Source organism: Psittacula echo (assembly GCF_963264785.1).
Source record: "Psittacula echo genome assembly, chromosome: 25".
Classification (NCBI taxonomy): Eukaryota; Metazoa; Chordata; class Aves; order Psittaciformes; family Psittacidae; genus Psittacula; species Psittacula echo.
In genome coordinates this window covers 2,582,463-2,601,912 of record NC_137760.1, presented here as the reverse complement: position 1 = coordinate 2,601,912, position 19,450 = coordinate 2,582,463, and the positions used below count along the sequence as shown (strand labels likewise).

Sequence of the window (19,450 nt, the reverse complement as noted above, 5' to 3'; positions counted from 1 at the left end):
TTGAGAAGTACAGCAGGAGAGGACACACGTAAGCCATGCTTTGGATTAATTCTTGAGAGCTGAAACACAACACCTACAATGGCAGTGTTTGGATGAGGGTTCCCAGATGGTGATGAAGAAGCAACTTCAAATCAACCGGTAAAACCAGCCTCATCAGCTGCTTTTCCTAGAAAGAGGGAAGGTGTTTGTGTCCACACATGTACCTGCACATCAACAACAAACACATGCGTCAGGGGAAGGGGTTCAAGGAAAACAAGGAGAACAACCTTCCAAACTTTTCTTGCATTAATGGAGCAGATACTAATGAGACTTTCAGAAGACTTTTATGCTGCAAGCAAATTGAACCAGAAATCTTTAGGCAGTAGCAGATCAGGTTATCTGAAAGGTATCATGCTTCTTTATCAAACCTCTTACCCACCGAGCATAGCTAAAGTAGGTGACCGACCTTTTATTGCCTTCCCTAAAAAATCCAACTGATCAAAAGCTATAAAGTAATGGAAAACAGAGATAAACCTCATTCAGCATCAGCTACGTGCACCCAGCGCAATGGATTATCAGCCGCCCTGGATCAAACAGAAAGGCTACAAATGAAATTTCCACCAAGACACTGATTAACATCCACCTCTTTCTAGACCAAATTATCTTCGCTGCTCATACATGATTAACCCAGGAAGGCCAAACGCTGACATGGGTTTACAAGGGTTTAGATAAGATGAGTATAGAGGCAAGCAGCCTACTGCAGGGGATAGTCCAGGTGCAGGTTCACCAGAGGAAAGCTCTGCACCTCGACACCTTTGCCTTTACTCCACACACAGAGATCTGGTACCATCAGGACAGGACACAAAGCCACTGCAGTGACTGGTTTGACAACACAGTGCTTCTCATGCTTTGCCTCTTCCTGCCTCCCAACACCCCATTCCCATTTTGCTTAAACAAGCGCCAATACATTTCAAAGTTCACTGCAAGACAAAGGGATAGGAACCATCACAGATGGAGATGTACAATGCAAAACTGATTAAAACGACCTCTTTTTCTTGCTGTAGTTTTTGCCTTCAAGTCATCACTCTAGAACCTCTACCACAAACAAAAACCTGTTGTATACCCTGGAGTATACAACAAAGGTTTTCATATAGAGAAACCTGCCCATATAGCAAGACAGGCTGTATGATAAGCTTCTGTTTCACAAGGTACCAAAGTGCATGCAAATCAGTCTAAAAGATACTTGGAAAACTCAACTCTTACTAGATTCAAGAGTTAACTTGGGCAGGACATAAAATAAACATAAAGAGCTTAACAACATGGGAAGGAAAAATGGACCATGAACCCCATTAAAGGCAATTGTAATATACACATCTTCTCCCGTGGATGCGTTGTTTTCTTTAAAAGCAGCATCATTTAATATAGTTTTTGGCTCAACCACACTGAAAACGTTCCCTGCTTTTTTCATATCAGCCTGAGAACACCCAGTACCAACTACAAAGGCATATTAAAAACCCAATAAAAGTCAGATTTACTGTAATGGTATCGTTGCTACAATGCTATGGTTGAGGGCCTTTAACGCCTGAATGCTGCACTTGGCAACGCAAAGATTGGGGAAAACAAACCCAATGTGACCTGCAGACAACATGCTTGGGGCAAAAGCATGTTGGGGCCCGTTTCTTTGGGGGGGTTTAACATCCATTAGAAGAGCCCACAATTTCTCAGGTGTCATCAGACTGGCAGCACCAGAGCTGGCAAGCAATGAGTGTGTTCAGGCTGCACTGTCAATGCTACAAAGCTCATGGACCCACATTTGTAATAGGCAGACCTAAAGGTGTCCTGCCACGGGCAGGGACCCCTTCCACTGGAGCAGTCTGCTCCAAGCCCCTGTGTCCAACCTGGCCTTGAACACTGCCAGGGATGGGGCAGCCACAGCTTCTCTGGGCACCCTGGGCCAGCGCCTCAGCACCCTCACAGGGAAGAGCTTCTGCCTAAGAGCTCCTCTCAGTCTCCCCTCTGGCAGGTTAAAGCCATTCCCCTTGGCCTGTCCCTACAGGCCCTTGGCCAAAGCCCCTCTCCAGGTTTCTTGTAGACCCCTTACAAAGGAGAACCCTAGCTAGTCTGAAAGGTAAGCGTATTCCCTCCTATCTCTTAGAACAGCAGAAGCATCAACAGAAACACATCAGTAGCTGCGTTCCTCTCCACCTCAACTGTGGAAAATCAGGAACTGACCTACATTTGGTGGCCCTACACTGCTGTGCAAGGGAAATATTCATAAAGGAAGCACTACAGGCGTGGCTCTAAAATGAGCTGGCAACGAAACAGAACATTCTTTGGAGCACAGGGATGGAAGAGCTCCCAGGAGCACTAATGGAGGTACGGCACCTGGGCAGCACATGTCGCACTGCCCCGAGGAAGGAACCATGTCAGATCCAACCCGGGACCTTTTTGGCTTTTACAGATGGCTGAAGAGCCAAGAGAGCTCAGTTGCATACAGTGAGGAGATTAGAACCAAGTTAAGGTGAGGGCTTCATTACAATCTGCAGTGTGTTATCTGTAACGAGCTGTCAGGCTCATGTGAATAACAGTGACTTTCTCCTTCTAGCAGAGGTGATGCTGAACCAGAAGCTGTTGAACCCAGCACCAGCCAAGGTGGGCTTCACCAGCCTCAAAACACTTGACATGAAGAGCCTCAACTGCAGCACCACACCTGGAGTTCCTCCACCTCCAGGAGCAGTTTCAAGTGTTTGGCATCTCAAATCCAGGCACCCGATGTGTTTAAACACAAATCAAGGCATCCTCTACATCCGAGACCTTTGTGTTTTTGGTGAGAGATGTGTAAAGGACTCCCAGGCCCCCCTGCACATCAGGGTGTTTTATCACTACAACATACCAAGTTTGAGCAGAAGATCAAGCCAGTTTTAAAACCCACTCTATTTGCTTAGCACCCAATACTGCGAGCACTGCAGAGCTCGTTCTGGAACCAGTGTGCTGCGGACTGCGACTAAAGGTGAATGCTCACTTCCTGTAGCATTGGACAGCTATGAAGAATTTATGGCAGAAATAAATGCACCCCATTTACTTTGTCTAGTGTTTAAAAAGTGCCTTTAGGCCAAGCAGTTGATATTGGGACATAGAATCATAGAATGGTTTGGGTTGGAAAGGACCTTAAAGCTCATCCAGTTCCAACCCCTGCCACGGGCAGGGACCCTTTCCACTGGAGCAGCTTGCTCCAAGCCCCTATGTCCAACCTGGCCTTGAACACTGCCAGGGATGGGGCAGCCACAGCTTCTCTGGGCACCCTGTGCCAGCGCCTCAGCACCCTCACAGGGAAGAGCTTCTGCTTTAGATCTAAAATACAAGCAGCCTGAAAAATGGGTTTCTGAGAAACTATTAAAAAGCAAATAATACATTATCAAGGGGATTTACAACAATGGCCAAATCACAAGCAATCAAAACAGTAGCAACTTTACTACTCAAAGCTGTCCAGAAGGTTGCTTGATGTTTTCCTACAAAGCAAAAAGGTCCTCCCCATTTCTAAGCATTCAACAAGTACCTTACGAGCGAGCCAACAAGTACTTAACATGATGCAACCAAAGCGCTGTCTGCAGACCCACAACCACAAGTTCAATTGCTTCATGAGTTCTTACATCTCCAGATGGGTACTTGGATACAGTGCCCACAACGTCCTCTGCTCCCCACTGCCCAGATACATAGGTGTGCCCAAAGAACCTTCCAAGAGGGTTTTCATCATCTTATAGACGTGCAAAATGCTGCACAGCACCCATGCGGAATCTTCTGTTGCTACATGCAGAACCCATCTTCCCCCCTTAGTCGTAAGTAAAGCTTTTCTCCTCAGGCTATTTGGAATCTGAGCCTCTCTGGTGGGAAAAATACTTGTGGTTTGTCTTTACCAGGTGTTTCTTGCAGCCATGAAATGAAATTGCACTGAAATGCAGGGGGTCGGAACTGGATGATCTTAAGGTCCTTTCCATCCCAAACCATTCTGGTTCTATTTCCTTTCCCCCTGCTTCACTCAAACCCAACTACATCCACACTTAGAGCAGAGAATTATGCTTCAAATTCCTAAGACAACACTACATAGCCAGACATCACCGCTCTTTACCTGTTGTAGAAGTGAAGCACTGCTAAACCTTGCTCAAACCACCTCGCATTTAGGTTCTAAAACACAAGAGCTGACGGGCACTTTAAGAAGTTTCGGTCCTGACTTAGTTTCTCCTCTCACTTCAAAGCAGGTCTTCAAAGCACAAGCGTTTTCTTTCTTTGTAGGCACTAATGAATTTTTAAGGAGTTGGTATTTTGACTGCCATCCAATACAGAATGTCTTAACAACTGACCAACGTTATTAGGGCATGTCTGTACAAAGACACCCAGGAAAGTTATGCCGAGCTCCAACCTTCTGTTGATTTAAAGCACATTAGCTAAATCTCATTAACTTCCTGTGTGAATGAGCTTGTTGAGGAGAGACTGAAATCCAACCGAGACGTTTAACAAAGCATCTCACAGCTTTCAAACTCCTCGAGTTATTTCATCAGAGCTTATTTAGGCTGTGATTCGAAACACAAATATCTGAAATATGAGCATTTCCAGTCAAGGTCAAGCTGAAGGTGATTTTGGCCAAAAACATTGGTCAAGCTGTTCCTCACTCATCTTTCACCCTGTTCCTCTCATTTTATTGCTCAATAGGCAAGTTTCACCCAATTTCTGTGCAGCACATGCATTACCCTTCACATGAGATCCCACCAGCATGCTTGAGGGACTGTGTTAACAGAGTCCTAATGAAGGACCAAGGGGGAACTATACAGAAGTCATAAGATAGTGTTTCACAGAAGCAAGATGTAGGAGATAACACTTTCACAGCTTGACATGAAGTGACTGATATCAAATGACACCTGCAGTGTTCTCTAGGTAGCGATGACGCTCACCGTAAATAAAGATGAAACAGTGGATCACTGTTCTTTATCAAACACAGCACCACTTTATAGTCTTACTTGCGGTACCATATACCTCTCTCACTGTTTATGGCACACATTCATCTGACTTATAATAGTATACAGTCCTCTTGGTGCCCCTGCGGAGCATTAATAACCTCAGAATTCAGCTACTTCCACATCATTATGGATATTAATACACAACTCATTAAGCGCCTTCACAGCATTCCAAAAGCAACCTGAGCACACACTGGTTCCTTTCTCAGCTTTCTTTGTACTTCTACTTGGCACTTTGATGAAAGCTACTTTTTCTTTTCCTTCCAAGACCTTAATCACATTAAAACAAAGGTGAAGTTAGAGACTCATCTAGGAAAAATCCCATTTATTAAGCAAATCAGGGGAATGTGCCAACTTTTTCAACTCTGAATACGAAGCTCCTTTCCAAAGGCTTTTGAAACAGATACTCCTTGCTGAAAGAGAAGGATTCTAGTCCAGTAAGCAATAGAAAACCAGTAACTGATTACTCACTTGAAAACTTTACACTGAGCTGCCTATTCGGCTTGGCCTGAACTAAATATTTCACTTCTATTTAACAGAACTTAATAAAAGATGTGGAACTCAAGAAGCTTTCAAAGACTAACCAAGACGTTGTACTTCTGGGGTCAAGCACTCTTTAGATCTTTTTTACTACACAAACCTTAGACATAATTCTCCCATTTTAAAAATTCAAGAAAGTTAAAGTTTGGGAAGCTGTTTCCTAACAAAGTTTAGGAACTTCTAGGAAAAAGGGTAAATGCTCGAGTCTCTCATTTTACAATGAGAAGTCCTCAAACCCTTAAGACAGTGAAACCTGAGTTTGGCACGTTTAAGATTCCTTACTTTATAATACCCACGGTAAAGCAGCTGAATCTTGGTAATCATCCCATTAACATCTGAACTGAAAGCAGCTCTTACCTCCAGAAACCTGCACCGACTTCTAGAGCCCGTTCCAGGCAACTCCTCCACCTCTTTCCTCGCAGCCTAGGCTGAGTGCAAAAGGCAAGCTGCAAGCTGCAGCCTGAAAGGATGCAGACATAGCGAAGGAGGATTTTTATAAGCTGGTTGGGCTCACTCCATTGTATAACTGTCCTGCACCCAATCACAATCTCTGCGCGTTACACAACGCCTCAACTGCGGGAAGACACCACACGGTCAGAAACTGTTCCTACACCCTCTCAGTTACAACAAGTAAGCGAAAGGACAGTCCCTGCGTAACAGCGGAGTGTGCACACATCATCCCGAGGAGGAGGTCCAAGCCTTTTACACAACCTGCAGTGCTACAGGCAGAAAACCCAGCTGGGGCCCCCCAAATTCAAGTTGCATAAATATTTACATGCCTGACTCCAGTGCTGTAATCAGGATGGGGATTTTTCTCCATTAGGTTCCATTTCCATAAGCCTCCGCTGTGCAACTTGCATGGAAGTATTTTTAGCAGCAATCAGGCAGTTTTGAAGGGGTCTCAGATCTCAAAGCTCTGTTCTGTAAGATAAGGTTTAGCAATCCACAACCTCGCTGAGAACTGAAAACACACAACGTAACTTGTGCCGGGCACATTCACTTCCCTAATGGAAAATGCTGTGTGACAGGGATGGTTGAGGCTGCAGAGCAAAGTGAGAGGGAAAAGGACACAGGAGTAGAAGAGGACTGAAACAACAACAGAAATAAATCAACATGCAATCCTTCTGTGTATATCTTCTTTCCCTGAGTTACCCCTCTCTCTGCAGGAGAACAGCACTGGCTTAAGGCTGTCCTACACTCCCAAGGATCGCTTTATCATTCATCACATCACAGCCCCTGCCTTAAGTTTGCCATCAAGGTTGTACACGATCCCCTCATCCCACAAGGTAAGTAATCACCTCTCCAAACACACTGTGTGATTGCACTATTAATGGGTTCAAACTGAAACAGGGGAGGTTCAGGTTGGAGATAAGGCAGAAGCTCTTCCCTGTGAGGGTGCTGAGGCGCTGGCCCAGGGTGCCCAGAGAAGCTGTGGCTGCCCCATCCCTGGCAGTGTTCAAGGCCAGGTTGGACACAGAGGCTTGGAGCAAGCTGCTCTAGTGGAAGGTGTCCCTGTCCGTGGCAGGGCTTGGGGCTGGATGATCTTAAGGTCTCCTCCAACCCAAACCAGCTGGGGATTCTATGACACTTGCAAGTGATAATTAGAATAGGCCGCCAGGAAGTAGCCCCCAACCACTCAGCTACGAGCCGGCCAAGAGCGAAGCACAAGGAGCTCACACTTTACCTGAAACACACCTTTTGAGCCCAAATTTGGGAGCAAAGCCACATCGCTGGCATGATCTAGCTCCCCCCGCTGGTCAGCGGGGCCACTTACACAAGCTTGGAGTTTGTCGGAGGGTGCTTTTATGCTCTCCTTCACTGTCAAGACCTGAAAGCTGCGGATCACCAGCACATCAGAAATCGGCATGTGCTTGTTCTTGCATCAAAGAACCAACCACTGAATAGCGCCCAGTTAATTGGAAGCTGACACTTATTACACGCAGTACGCTTTATTCATCACTTCCTAAGAATGCATGGAAGAAAGCCAGCTATCTCCACTGATCACTTTCTGCAATGTGTGCATAGAGAAAACCACGTTATGTGCCAGCATTAAAGCTCCACCGCAAAGAGGTGTTGAAAAGTTTCTTCCTCTGCTTGCTCCTTTTCCAGCCGGTAGATTCTTTCCTTTGCTCTTTACTGCTGAATTCCAAATGTTTTCACAAAGAGAAACACCAGCTTAGTTCAATATGAAGGAAACTTACACCCTTAATGCAAGCATCACTGTATCTTCAGTTTTAAGACTATAAAGACTATAAGGTTTAAGACTATCTTAAGTTTTAAGACCATAAAACATCGACTGCTCTACCACAACTCCACACACTGATTATTGGTCTACAAGATTTTTGAGGAATATGCTGAAAATTATTGCAGATTTGAGGCATTTGATGTGCTCACAGGGACCTACAGGACTAAGAGATGAATGGCAAGACAAAACCATAAAGTTTGGAAGAAATAAGCCATTTGCTATTTACTCCAGTGTCCAGAACTTGTTTTATATAGCTGCATTAAACCACATCAGGACTCAAACGCTGCTTGCCCTGAATATCAGAGTTCAAAGTATACTTGAGTTCAAAGCTAGTAACATAACTTAAATACCCCATTAACCAAGCCTTGCCTATTTACCTTACCATTAAAACTAATCGCTCCAATGTTCATCACTGGTGAGCAGAGAATTTCATCACTCAGAAGATTTATTTCTGACTACTTAAGTATTTACACTCAATAATTCAGTTCAAATAAACCACCCCCTCATCTGGATGCCTTCACTTAAAACCTTATGTGATCGACAGTCTCATCTGATCGCACGCTGGTTCCATTTCCTTGCAGTGAAAGGTGCTTAATCAGTGCCCTACTTGAGATGAATGTTAATTCAAGACATAACTCTTGTGACTACTGCTTCAAGACAGTGGCATATTTTACAGTGCACCTTCAAAGTCTGCAATAGTGTGAAAAACAGGCAGGAGTGAGCAGATGAAAAGCTCCATGTATTGCTGCAATTTATCGATGGAAGTGAAATCACAGCAGACAATTTATCTTGCTCCACTTCAGTGCAGGAACCGGTGTCACAATGATCCTACAGAGCCAGTCATCATTTTGATTACCTGCTTAGTATCAGGAATTCAAACTGAGGGGAGGATTTTTCTCACTTGAAAATGTTACTCCTCCTTCTGATTATTATGAGAAAATACAATTTTGGGCATTCTTCTCAGACACAGTGTTCAGTTTAAGGATGAAACAAATACTTCAGAGGGCACTAGTCAAATTACAAATACCCGCTGGTAGACACACACTGAACTGTCATCATAGAGGCAATGTTCTGAGTTTGAATATTCACTCTGAGGCTACCTCCCTAGTTGGGCAGCACTCAGTCAGGACAAAATTCTTCCTTGAAGTCACCTATTTCCACTGCACTAAAAAAACACTGAGCGTGTAGGGATGGATGCAATGGTTCTCCCACAGGATCAAAATGTGATACTGTGACCACAGACACCTGTAATGAAATCACTGCTCTGAACCTTCACATATTGCAGGTAATAACAAGAAACACACACACCAAAAAGACAAGTCTGAAGCAGTCACTGAGAAACTGTTAAGAAGAGGTTCTCTGTTCCACAACCTACCTTAAAGCAGCTGGCTCCAGCACAGCAGATGCCTCACAAGCGCACAAATGTTGCAAAGGCACCTCCTGAGAGCTCTGCTGCCCATCTTCTTTGCAAGAAGACCCTGTACCATCGGGAGAGTGAGGTGTGGGATGCCTCATTTCATTTAGGATGGCTAAATGAGATCCCAACTCTCATTTCACAGAATCATACAACAGTTTGGGTTGGAAAGAAGCTTAAGCTCATCCAGTTCCAACCCCTGCACAGGCAGGGACACCTCCCACTAGAGCAGCTTGCTCCAAGCCCCGGCCAACATGGCCTTGAACACTGCCAGGGATTTTTGTAGTTATCTCCTAATTTAAGGATTCTTCATACCAAACCCGTATCAAGTATGCAACCTTTTACATCAGTGAAAAGACTCAATTTATCCAGCAGCCTCCCATGAACATCTTCCAGAATACACTTCGCAGAATATAGCAAAAAATAAAACAGCATCGCACACCAGAATAAATAGACCCACTTCCACCCACAACGTAGAATAGCAGAAAGACGAAGCCATTACATTTGATCATATAGGAACATTTATTAACTCATTCAATTAGAAATTCTTTGGAAAAGCACTCACCAGAAGATATGCTTTAATATACAAACACCTCTTCTCTCCCCTAATCCTCCGTCACAAAGAATTACTGAAATTGCTTTGACTTACTATTTAATTCAATGAGGGACACACGGTCCTAGGCACAGACCTCTTGTAGGTGACTCAACCCCTTAAAACACACTATCCTCACAGAAAGGATACCTACAGACAGTCCACAAGTGAATTCCACTTTTCCAGTTGGAGAACACAATGCTTTAGAAGAAAGATTTAGGGTCTGAGATGTACATCAAAGCAGACCAATGGCTCTTCTACGTAAAGAAGTAATTACCAGATGGAAGTGCCTTTAAAAGTACCTATGGCTGATTTCTAGGCAAGAAACAAGAAATCATTTCCAAGAAAAAGCAACAACAAAAGAGTAGTGAAGCCAAAGGCACATACTCCACAGGCACAGATCAAAGGGCTTCAAAAATGAAGGCGAAGGAATGTGCGTTTTGCGGTCTGTGATTGTATTCACCATGTCCATAAACTACCTCAGACACCTACGTCATTCCTGGAGCTTCAGGTATGCTGTAATTAAAGCCTAAAGCTCAAATCATTCTTCCCTGCCCCCCAACTTCTAGACGTATCTAGAGGAGAGGTTGGAACTAGATGATCTATAAAGTCCTTTCCAACCCAAACCAGTCTATGATTCTATGATCACGCGCTTAAATGATGACCCAAACTCAAGAATACAATAACTCAGCCAAGGGAACAACCCTAAAAAACCCAAGTATTTAATAACCCTACATCTAATAAGCTGTAAACTGGAACTCTACAGTTCAGACATCACACTTAGGACTTCAATCCCCTCACGTCTCAAACATCAGAGCACAGCAGCACATCCTAGGTGTGCTCACAGGCTCTAGCCACAGCGAAACCCCGCTGTCAGCCCAACAGCTCTGACCTGTTCAATGCTATGGAGCAGATATGCAAATTCATATGCTAAATCTAGACTTGAAACATCTGCTGGTGTTATCTGCTGAAGTAGCTATTTTGTCTTTTCTGAGTATTATTTTGGCATTATCTTGCTGTTAGCACGCTCCTATTTTCGTTTTCTCTCTCAGTTTTGTGACTGCAAATAGCTTGAAAAGCACAGGCTAAATCTCTGTACACAAAAGAAGAGCAGACTGATCTTGCTACAGGCTGTGCAAAGAACATGGAAAGTTCCATCCTTTAGCTGAATTGTCATTATTTTCACTTTCTAAAGGCAAAACTTGGTTATACAAAACTGTTCATATTGCCTTGCATTCAATGCCATTTGCTCAGATGCCTAAAAACCACCTTGCACTCCCTCAAGTGAGCAGGTTGGAAACTTTGGCTGCACAACTAAATGCTTCTAAAAAGGGGGGTGAAACTGCAGATAACCACCCTCCTGTTCCGTGATCCTGGTATCTTGTTCACAAACTCAGGAAGCAAACAGCAAATGCAGCTTCAGAGCACTGCCCAAGTGCTCCTGCAACTCCTCCTCTTCCCAACCCCAGCCTCCTTCAGCTGAAAGGAAAAAAGCCCTTTTAGTCTGCAAAGCATGGCCATGAGTCAACCTCCAACTTAGCCCACTTTTAATTTCTCTTTAATTACTCAGTTGGGAGAGTTGTGCCCCCCCTTGCTCCATGACCTTTCACTCCTCCATGCTTATTTCAAGAAGTCTTTCCTGGGAATAATCAGCAAGTTGCTACCACTCACAGAGGAAACGTTTCAAGGCTTCCAAGCGCTGAGGGGGAGAGGCAGCATGATTCTTCATGTGCTTTCATGCAGGCAGCTCTGCTGTTGGTACACAGTACCCTCAGTTCTGCAGGCCAGGTTATCTTCTGACTTCAGAACACTGATTGCTGGGAGTGCAATCCCAGCACATCTGCTCAAATAGCAAGGAGCAAGCTGGGCTTTAGAGCCCCCAGGTCCTTACATAGAGCCAAGCCCCAAAACAGCAAGAGAATTGATTTCTGCTGAACCTGGCAAAAGGCAGGGCACAGGCAGATCATCTGTTGGTGCCACAGAGCAATAATAAGTGCTATTATTAATTATACGAGCAATAATGGGTGTTATTATTATACTAGCAACATTACTACTATTATAACTACTGATAACTGTTGACCAACTGGTTTGTCCCATGAATTTTGGTTACTAAACACAGACTGGCTTCCCATAGCCACGGGGAAAAATTAAGTCATTGTTGCCATTAGAGTTTTAAGTTAAACCAACACTACTTACTCTCTGCCCACATCCTAAACAACTGTACCCAGCCCTGCATTTGATCGACACACATTAAGCCGGCCAATTACCAACTTACTCATTTCACAACGAGCCTGGAAGTGTTTCTAGACACAGGTTTGTGCTTACCCAGACTTGCTGCTGAACTTCCTGTGCTCACATTTCAGGCAGGCTGAGGTGAAAGTGTTCACACACACGTCTATCACGATCTGCTTCCTCATAAACATGCATTCTACATCTTACTCATAGCTTCAGGAGTTAACGTGACGCCCCTGGTCCAGTCCTCTGACTCCACAGGGACAAGGAGTAGAGCCAGGAGGTGACTAGGACATGTTGAAACCCTGCTGACACCTAACCTGCACGTCACATAACATGTTACCACACGGAGTTGCTAGCTGTAATTCAGTCCAAAAGCTTTGAAGATTTCCCCCCATACGTTACCAGTTAATTAAGAATGCATTAAATTACATGTTAATGCATTAAACATCCCTGCAAGCAACAAAACTGTTCCAGGAGGCTCAGTGAATTCTTCTCCAGCTGAAGTGACAGGAATGGGAACAGTCCCCTTAACACCAAACTGGCTGCTCAGGAAAAGCACAAGGGACTGTAGGGATAGGACAAAGGGTGATGGGTTTAAACTGAAACAGGGGAGGTTCAGGTTGGGGATAAGGCAGAAGCTCTTCCCTGTGAGGGTGCTGAGGCGCTGGCACAGGGTGCCCAGAGAAGCTGTGGCTGCCCCATCCCTGGCAGTGCTCAAGGCCAGGTTGGACACAGGGGCTTGGAGCAAGCTGCTCTAGTGGAAGGTGTCCCTGCCGCGGCAGGGGGTTGGAACTGGATGAGGTTTAAGGTCCCTTCCAACCCAAACCATTCCATACCTCTATGAAACTGTAATATTTTGACAGAGTTCACATTACTTCCAATAATCAACCATAGTTTATTGAAGAAAAGCTCTATCTTTCCAGCAAGACACACCTTCTACAAGAAAGTATTTTGGCAACACTTACTTCAACACTTCTCTGTGATTTTTGCCAGTAACACAACTCTTTTTTAGCCTCAGGTTTCAATATTGTACCTTCCTGGCTCCTTCATCTTCAAGCTCTTTTGCAGATGGCTGCATGGCACTACTTTAAAAGAAAATAATCACAATTATTCTTGCTTAATTGGCATCCCTTAACATGCAGGAATTCTTTGCTGCTGCTCTTTGGAATAACATCATTTAGGCACACATTTTGCCCTCAAACCAAATTACCCACTTGAATAATTAAGCGGAGGCAAGACCAACACACATTGAGTCTCCTTTGAAGGTACCCACATGCTGTGCAGCCTCCACAATGAATATCTTACCTGCCATTCAACAAAACATCCTCTGTCACAACAGCCCCCAGAACAACAACAGGAATTACATTCGGGTATTAATACACTCTGTGCACTGTTCTGTGTCTACGATTCAGTGGGTTCATACAGCAAAAACAGTTCTCCTAAGTGAGAGCAAAATACAGGCTAATACTGATCATGAATCTTTACCAAACCCAAAGAGCCAAGGAGAGCTCAGATAACACCTGGGGTTTAGACTCATTTATACTAAGAAACTTAACAGAAGGCTCCACTGACAGCTTTGCTTCATTCAACTGTGCCTTATTAGGCATCTTCATGAAAAGCATTAAATGTGTTTGATCCCTTCCAGAGAAGAGGACGGCTCATTAGCAATGGATGTTTACAAGTACCCAGGGCTCAAGATTACAGGAGTTCTTCCCTGTCTGCACAACAGCCTTTTTAGAGCTCTGTTTTCACCAGAAAGATCATGTATTGTCTCCGAAGGAGCTCAGGCTTTATCCTTTGCCTTTTCTGCTCTTTGCAAACAAGGCACATGGACAATGAAAACACGGGCTCATCCAAAAGCCTTGTAAAAGCCACCTCAGTTTACAGACCTCAGTATGTACCCTGCAGCCCAGGAAAATTCAAGCCATAAGGGTAGTCAATACTAGAGATTATTATTGATGCCAAGCCAGATCTGATGTTTTCTGCTCTGAAATGAACACAGCACAAATTGAGCTGTTCCCATTCAACTTCAGTTTCTGACTAGAGCAAATACAAAATACGGCAGTGTTCAAGGCCAGGTTGGACACAGGCTTGGAGCAAGCTGCTCTAGTGGAAGGGGTCCCTGCCCGTGGCAGGTGGTTGGAGCTGGATGAGCTTTAAGTCCCTTACAACCATCCTATGATGAAATACATAGATACACCATTTTACTACAACAAAATCACAACACTTGGGTATATAACAATAAAAGTTATTATATTGATAACAACTATTATGCACAGCATAACCTCCCAAAATTCTGCACACAAAATTACACGGTACCCATGCAAAATACACAGTTCCAGTATCAGCAAAGGGCTGATAACTGTTATTGTTCCCCTATACGAAAGGGCACAGAACAACATGAGAATACTGCAGTTATGTCTTGGGGTCTGATCCTACAGAATAGGGCCCTGCAGCTCCCATTTCCTTCTCATCAGTCTGAATCCCAGTTATGCCTTAGGTTTGGCCTTTATACAATGCAGTGCTCCTCAGGAAATCATACTCCTTCAGCTTTTAGCACAAACTCCAGCCTGCTCAAATATGACCAAGCACATGCTTCCTGTATCAGAAACATCTCCTCCGCTTTCAGAAACAACTCATTTTATATAAAATATGAAGAGGAAAAGCTGCTGTAACTTGTGACGCTATTGGTGCTTCATCACCTGAAGGCCCAAGGATGGGTTTGCTTTGGTAAGGATCTGAATACAGCATTCTCCACACAAAGAGCAAGTAATAAACAGAGGGCAAAATTGATGAATTTATGACATATATCTCCTGTCACAGGGATTCAAAGACTCCCTGGAACATCCAACCGGATCACAGCACAGTCCATTAAGTGCTATTAGCTCTGGGTCACTTTCATTTTATTCAGCCCACAAAATAACTTTGCAGCCCAGCATTTTATTTCCATTCCAAGCTTCCCAACAAGAAGTGAAATTCCTGATGTGGAGTCACATGCCCATTTCTATGAGATACTCTTCATGATCTTGAATACGCATAAGAATACATACACACAGTTTTCTTTAACAGCACAACAAAAGAGCACACTGAGCTTCAATACAAGATGATACAGGCAAGTGATAAAGGGAACAAGGGCAAGAAAAAAGAAACTCTTTAGGTAGCCACTTCTGTGCTAGAAAAGAAAGATGGCTCAGTAAAGACATGCTTGATGCTCCAGCATTGCTTTCCAATTGCTGCCACCAGGTCAACAATAGCATCCAGAGCACTGGAAGAGGGGATAAACTCACTAACAGCACATTAACTGCCTCATCACATAAACACAGCTAACAGCACACTTAGTAAAGCAGTGTTTAAGGCACCTTCCTATTAAAGCTTCCAAACTGCACTTTATTCTCTTAACTTTTACAATCTTACAAGCTACTAATAGCCAGCACACCACTAAAATGGCCTTATTGCCTGAGGCTGCCATTTCATGGCCATGCAAAATCAAGAGGAAATCCCCATTCCCCACATTTAGAGCCCAAACTCCTCAAAGCATCCCCAAGTAAGGTTAATGCCCAGGAATGCGAGTGCAGAACCCCCCCCTCCCCCCAAGTGGCTTTTTACTTCCTTTCCTGCACTGCTGTCCACCAGCAGTCTCAGAATGCTTCAGCTGAATGACACAAGCACTGCAATATTAAGTTCAAATTCAGACAACAAATTTGGGGGACATGGAGCCATTTGAGAGCCATTCGGTGACTCACAGCATTGCAAAACAGCCCAATCAAAATATAACGGTGAGTCAATCTCTCCCTCATCATTTCTACTAATTTGAGCCCATACTTGAAGCAGTTTTAATCTAAAGCATAAAGGAGTGCTGAATTAAAACAGGCCCTTTTCTCACAAAGGAGGTGACAAACGAATGCTGGTTAAATCTAAACGCACATAAACTTCAGTCATTGCTTTCATGCCACACAGAGCCTACAAGTTCAGGAATACTCACAGGTACTGCACTGCTACTAAGAGCTTCTCCAGCACAGTTACAACCGGACTAATCTGCTCCTAAAAATACAACTATTAGAGCTTGTTTTCTCAGGCATTTTGCTGACACAAATAAAAGAGCAAAACATCATTCAGAGGAGAAAGATCCATCAGGCTCCACAATACACAAGCTAAACCCCAGCTATACCATCATGACCCATAGAATCATAGAGTGGTTTAGGTTGGAAAGGACCTTAAGATCATCCAGTTCCAACCCCCTGCCATGGGCAGGGACACCTCACACCACGTCACCCAAGACTCTGTCCAAGCTTGCCTTGGACACACTCTTAGCAATACACATCAATTTTATTACATGCTTATCAACACAGGTTTGGGGGAAATAAAGCATTCCGGCTGCCTCAGCGTGGTGAGAAGAAACTCTGGAAATTCCCCTTCACCAGAATAGAGCAAAGTTTATTTCCTCCTGAAGCAGTTTTCTTTTTAATATAAAAGAGAATCAAACTGAAAACCAGCCACTTGGCTGGTGCATTTCCACCCCACCATAACTGCCGCTTTCATCTTCTGGCCTGAGAACTGAGACACACAGAGATTTAGATCATAGAATGCCTAATTATAAACCCATTAAAAGACTAGATTTACAATTACCTCGAGCCTCCTCTGCAAATCAAATGAATTGTCAGATGGGAACAAAGAGTATTTCAATCTCTTCCCACCACACAGCATGGAGACACCCCCCCACCCCCCAAACATGTGCTTTGAGATTCCCTTGGAACAGCCTCGATGGCCAATTGGTCTTTCCCAAACCAAAAGGCCCAATTCTACTCTGGGGCCAAGGCATGGCCAAGACATCAGAGCTCTCTGCAGACCCAAGGTGAAAGATGATTCGCTGTCTGCTACACTGGTGACAACACTGAGTACCAAAAACCACGTTCATCCAACCTCTGAGCACGGAGGGGTGAGAACACTGGGGGAGCTGCACACTGTGTCACAGGCACGCTGGATTCTGATGCCACACACATTCTTATTGCTATGTTTGGCAAAAAAAAAGGCCAAGATTAACGTTGAGAGGAAGGAAGAAAACCAGAGCAGGAGACCTCTTAACTACAATGCTAGTTCTCCCTCCTACTTCATTTCTCTACCAAGTGCCAGCAATGTTTCAACAGCCCAATCCCCTTTCCCAAGGAGGTGTTCTGAGTTCTACTTATTTCATGGTCAAACTACCATGGCAAGAAATCCACGTTTAGATTCATCTCTAAGAGAAGAACACTCACATAGCAGACCTTTCCTTCCCATAACCTGGAAATGGCCAAATACCATCAAATTGCCTTCAAATAAACACGGTCAGAAGACAGCTCATAACAACTAAAAATATTTAGCAATAAAGAAAACATGCTGCCCAGCTCTGACGGAAGCATTATGTGCTAGCACGATGACTTAGTGCACTTCACCCCTGGGAACGGCTGCAGGACATGGCAAACAGCTTTCATTTGAAATGATTTACTTCATTCCTTTACTCATCCTAACTGTCAATATTTTCTTCCTGCAGTTTTTCAGTAAAATAAAGCCCACTGTAACTGCTGTCAGACCATTCCATGACCACTATGACTCATAAATAAGAATATGAGATACAAACAGATTTTGCCAGCAATACAAGAACCATCATCTTCAATGGAAGAAAAACCATTCTGTGCATTTTCTCTTGTATGGATGAATGCGTAAAGGTGCTGGAAAGTAAAATTCACTGAAGGGGCCCACAGAATCTTCCTGGGCCTGAGCTTTCCTTCTATTTTTCTTAGGTGGTTCACATACATTGACAGGAAGAGCCACAGCAGAGTAAGATCTTCCAAAAACCATCTGGTGTGAGACACCAATTTGTAACCTGCTATCAACTGGAACAGCTCAGAGCATATCAGTTGTCTTACCCCTGTACACACAAGGATCAGAAGAGGTTAACTGCTGACATGCAGGTTAGGTCTTCAGAGCAGCTTAACAGCCACTTCTGGAGGAGTTCATACTGAAGATGGGTAAAGGTTCACCCATTTAGTTTTTCAAGTCTCCAATCAACCTTAACAGCACAACAAAACCACTTCATAGCACAATAATAAAGTTCATTACATTGAGGAAGTCGACAGATTCGGCTACATCAGGAAATAAAACCCAAACAAACCCCAAGATACATACTGACAGCATCAAAGAAAGAAAACTCGACTTGGTTTAGTTTAAAAACCTTTGAACTGCAGACAAATGTTGCATCCCTGACCCCAGTGAGCAGGTAACAGCACCACCGAGGGGTCACTGCAGGGCTGGAAGTGCACAACCCATGATGGATGGGGGCTGCTTAAAATTGGTGCTGCCACCAAAGGAAACAGTCACCAACCCGCAGCCCAAATTCCTATTTGAAAAGCTGGTTTTCCTTCAGATTTGTTGCTGGGCTAAAGATGCAGAAAGTGCAAGAGGCCCATATTCAGAGAACCCCTTTTCCATCCAGCTCCTTACATCTGGCTGAACCAAGAGCCAGGTGCCTCGAGAAAGTTCACCAAATCTAAGCCTAGCTAAGAGCAGGGCTTACAGACAAGAGACAGATTGAGATGGATTTTAAACCATATGAGCTCAGTCTGTTAAGGAACAGCAGGAACACAACTCACCCTTGAGAATCGCACTCTTAACTCCTTCCCTTATCCCCAGGGGTCTGACAAGACATTTTCAACTCCTATTTGCATCTTTACCAAAGCCAAAGGCTTGTTTAAATCCATGATAAAAATCTCAGTTTAACCTCAGCCCAAGGCTGCATTTGTTTCAATGCATCTCCATGTTAATACTGCTCTACTGCCAAGCTATTTGCATCATGACTCAAAAGCTAGGAGTAGGGTTGTAAGGGGTTCATCAACTACTAATCCAAGTGTTCTACATATCTCAAGGATTATTTTCCAGTTTACTAACCTGAGCTCCTTGTTGCAATAATGCTCTATCTATAGTGAAATCACCAGGCAGATCAAGGTGTGCAGCTCTGGCACTGCGCAACACATCAGCAGCTCATGCCTCCAGCATTTGTCCTGCTTCTCCACTAGGTTTTACAGCCTGCATCAAACTCCAGCTGCCAGCAAAACCACTACCCAAAACGGCTATTTCTTTAAGCTTAAACGGGGTAATCTGAAGCTTGCTGAAGTCCGGCAATGCGAGGACAGACGTATGAAGCTCCCTGTCAAAACGGAGCATTTGGTGGTTTTATTTCAGCTGGTCAAGTTCAACAGCAACAGGGAGCAGAGCATTCACCTGGCATTGAACTCGTGGTGCGAGCCAGCTGCATGGGGCAAGTGATAAGATGGGAAAAAATTAACACACAAGGTCTTTACCTTGTGTTAAATACATCTGGGGAGCTCCCTTTCCTGCCGGAACCTCTGCCTCTGCCTGCAGCTCCCTTTGGGGGCCAGCCCCTGCCTGCGCTTACCTGGTGA

At 44.2% G+C, this 19,450-nt stretch overlaps 1 protein-coding gene across 4 annotated transcripts in view; it reads right to left on the bottom strand.

Annotated features, from left to right (window-relative positions):
* The window catches only part of SLC23A2 (solute carrier family 23 member 2), a 72,217-nt gene that overhangs the window by 36,683 nt on the left and 16,084 nt on the right, over window positions 1-19,450 (bottom strand). The window contains exon 1 of one of the 4 annotated variants that reach the window (XM_080634691.1): window positions 78-741. The exons of the other annotated variants lie outside the window; for them this stretch is intronic. The gene's annotated coding sequence lies outside the window, so the exon portion shown is untranslated. Of the gene's footprint in view, window positions 1-77; window positions 742-19,450 lie in introns of those variants that run through there. 4 annotated transcript variants of the gene reach the window in all.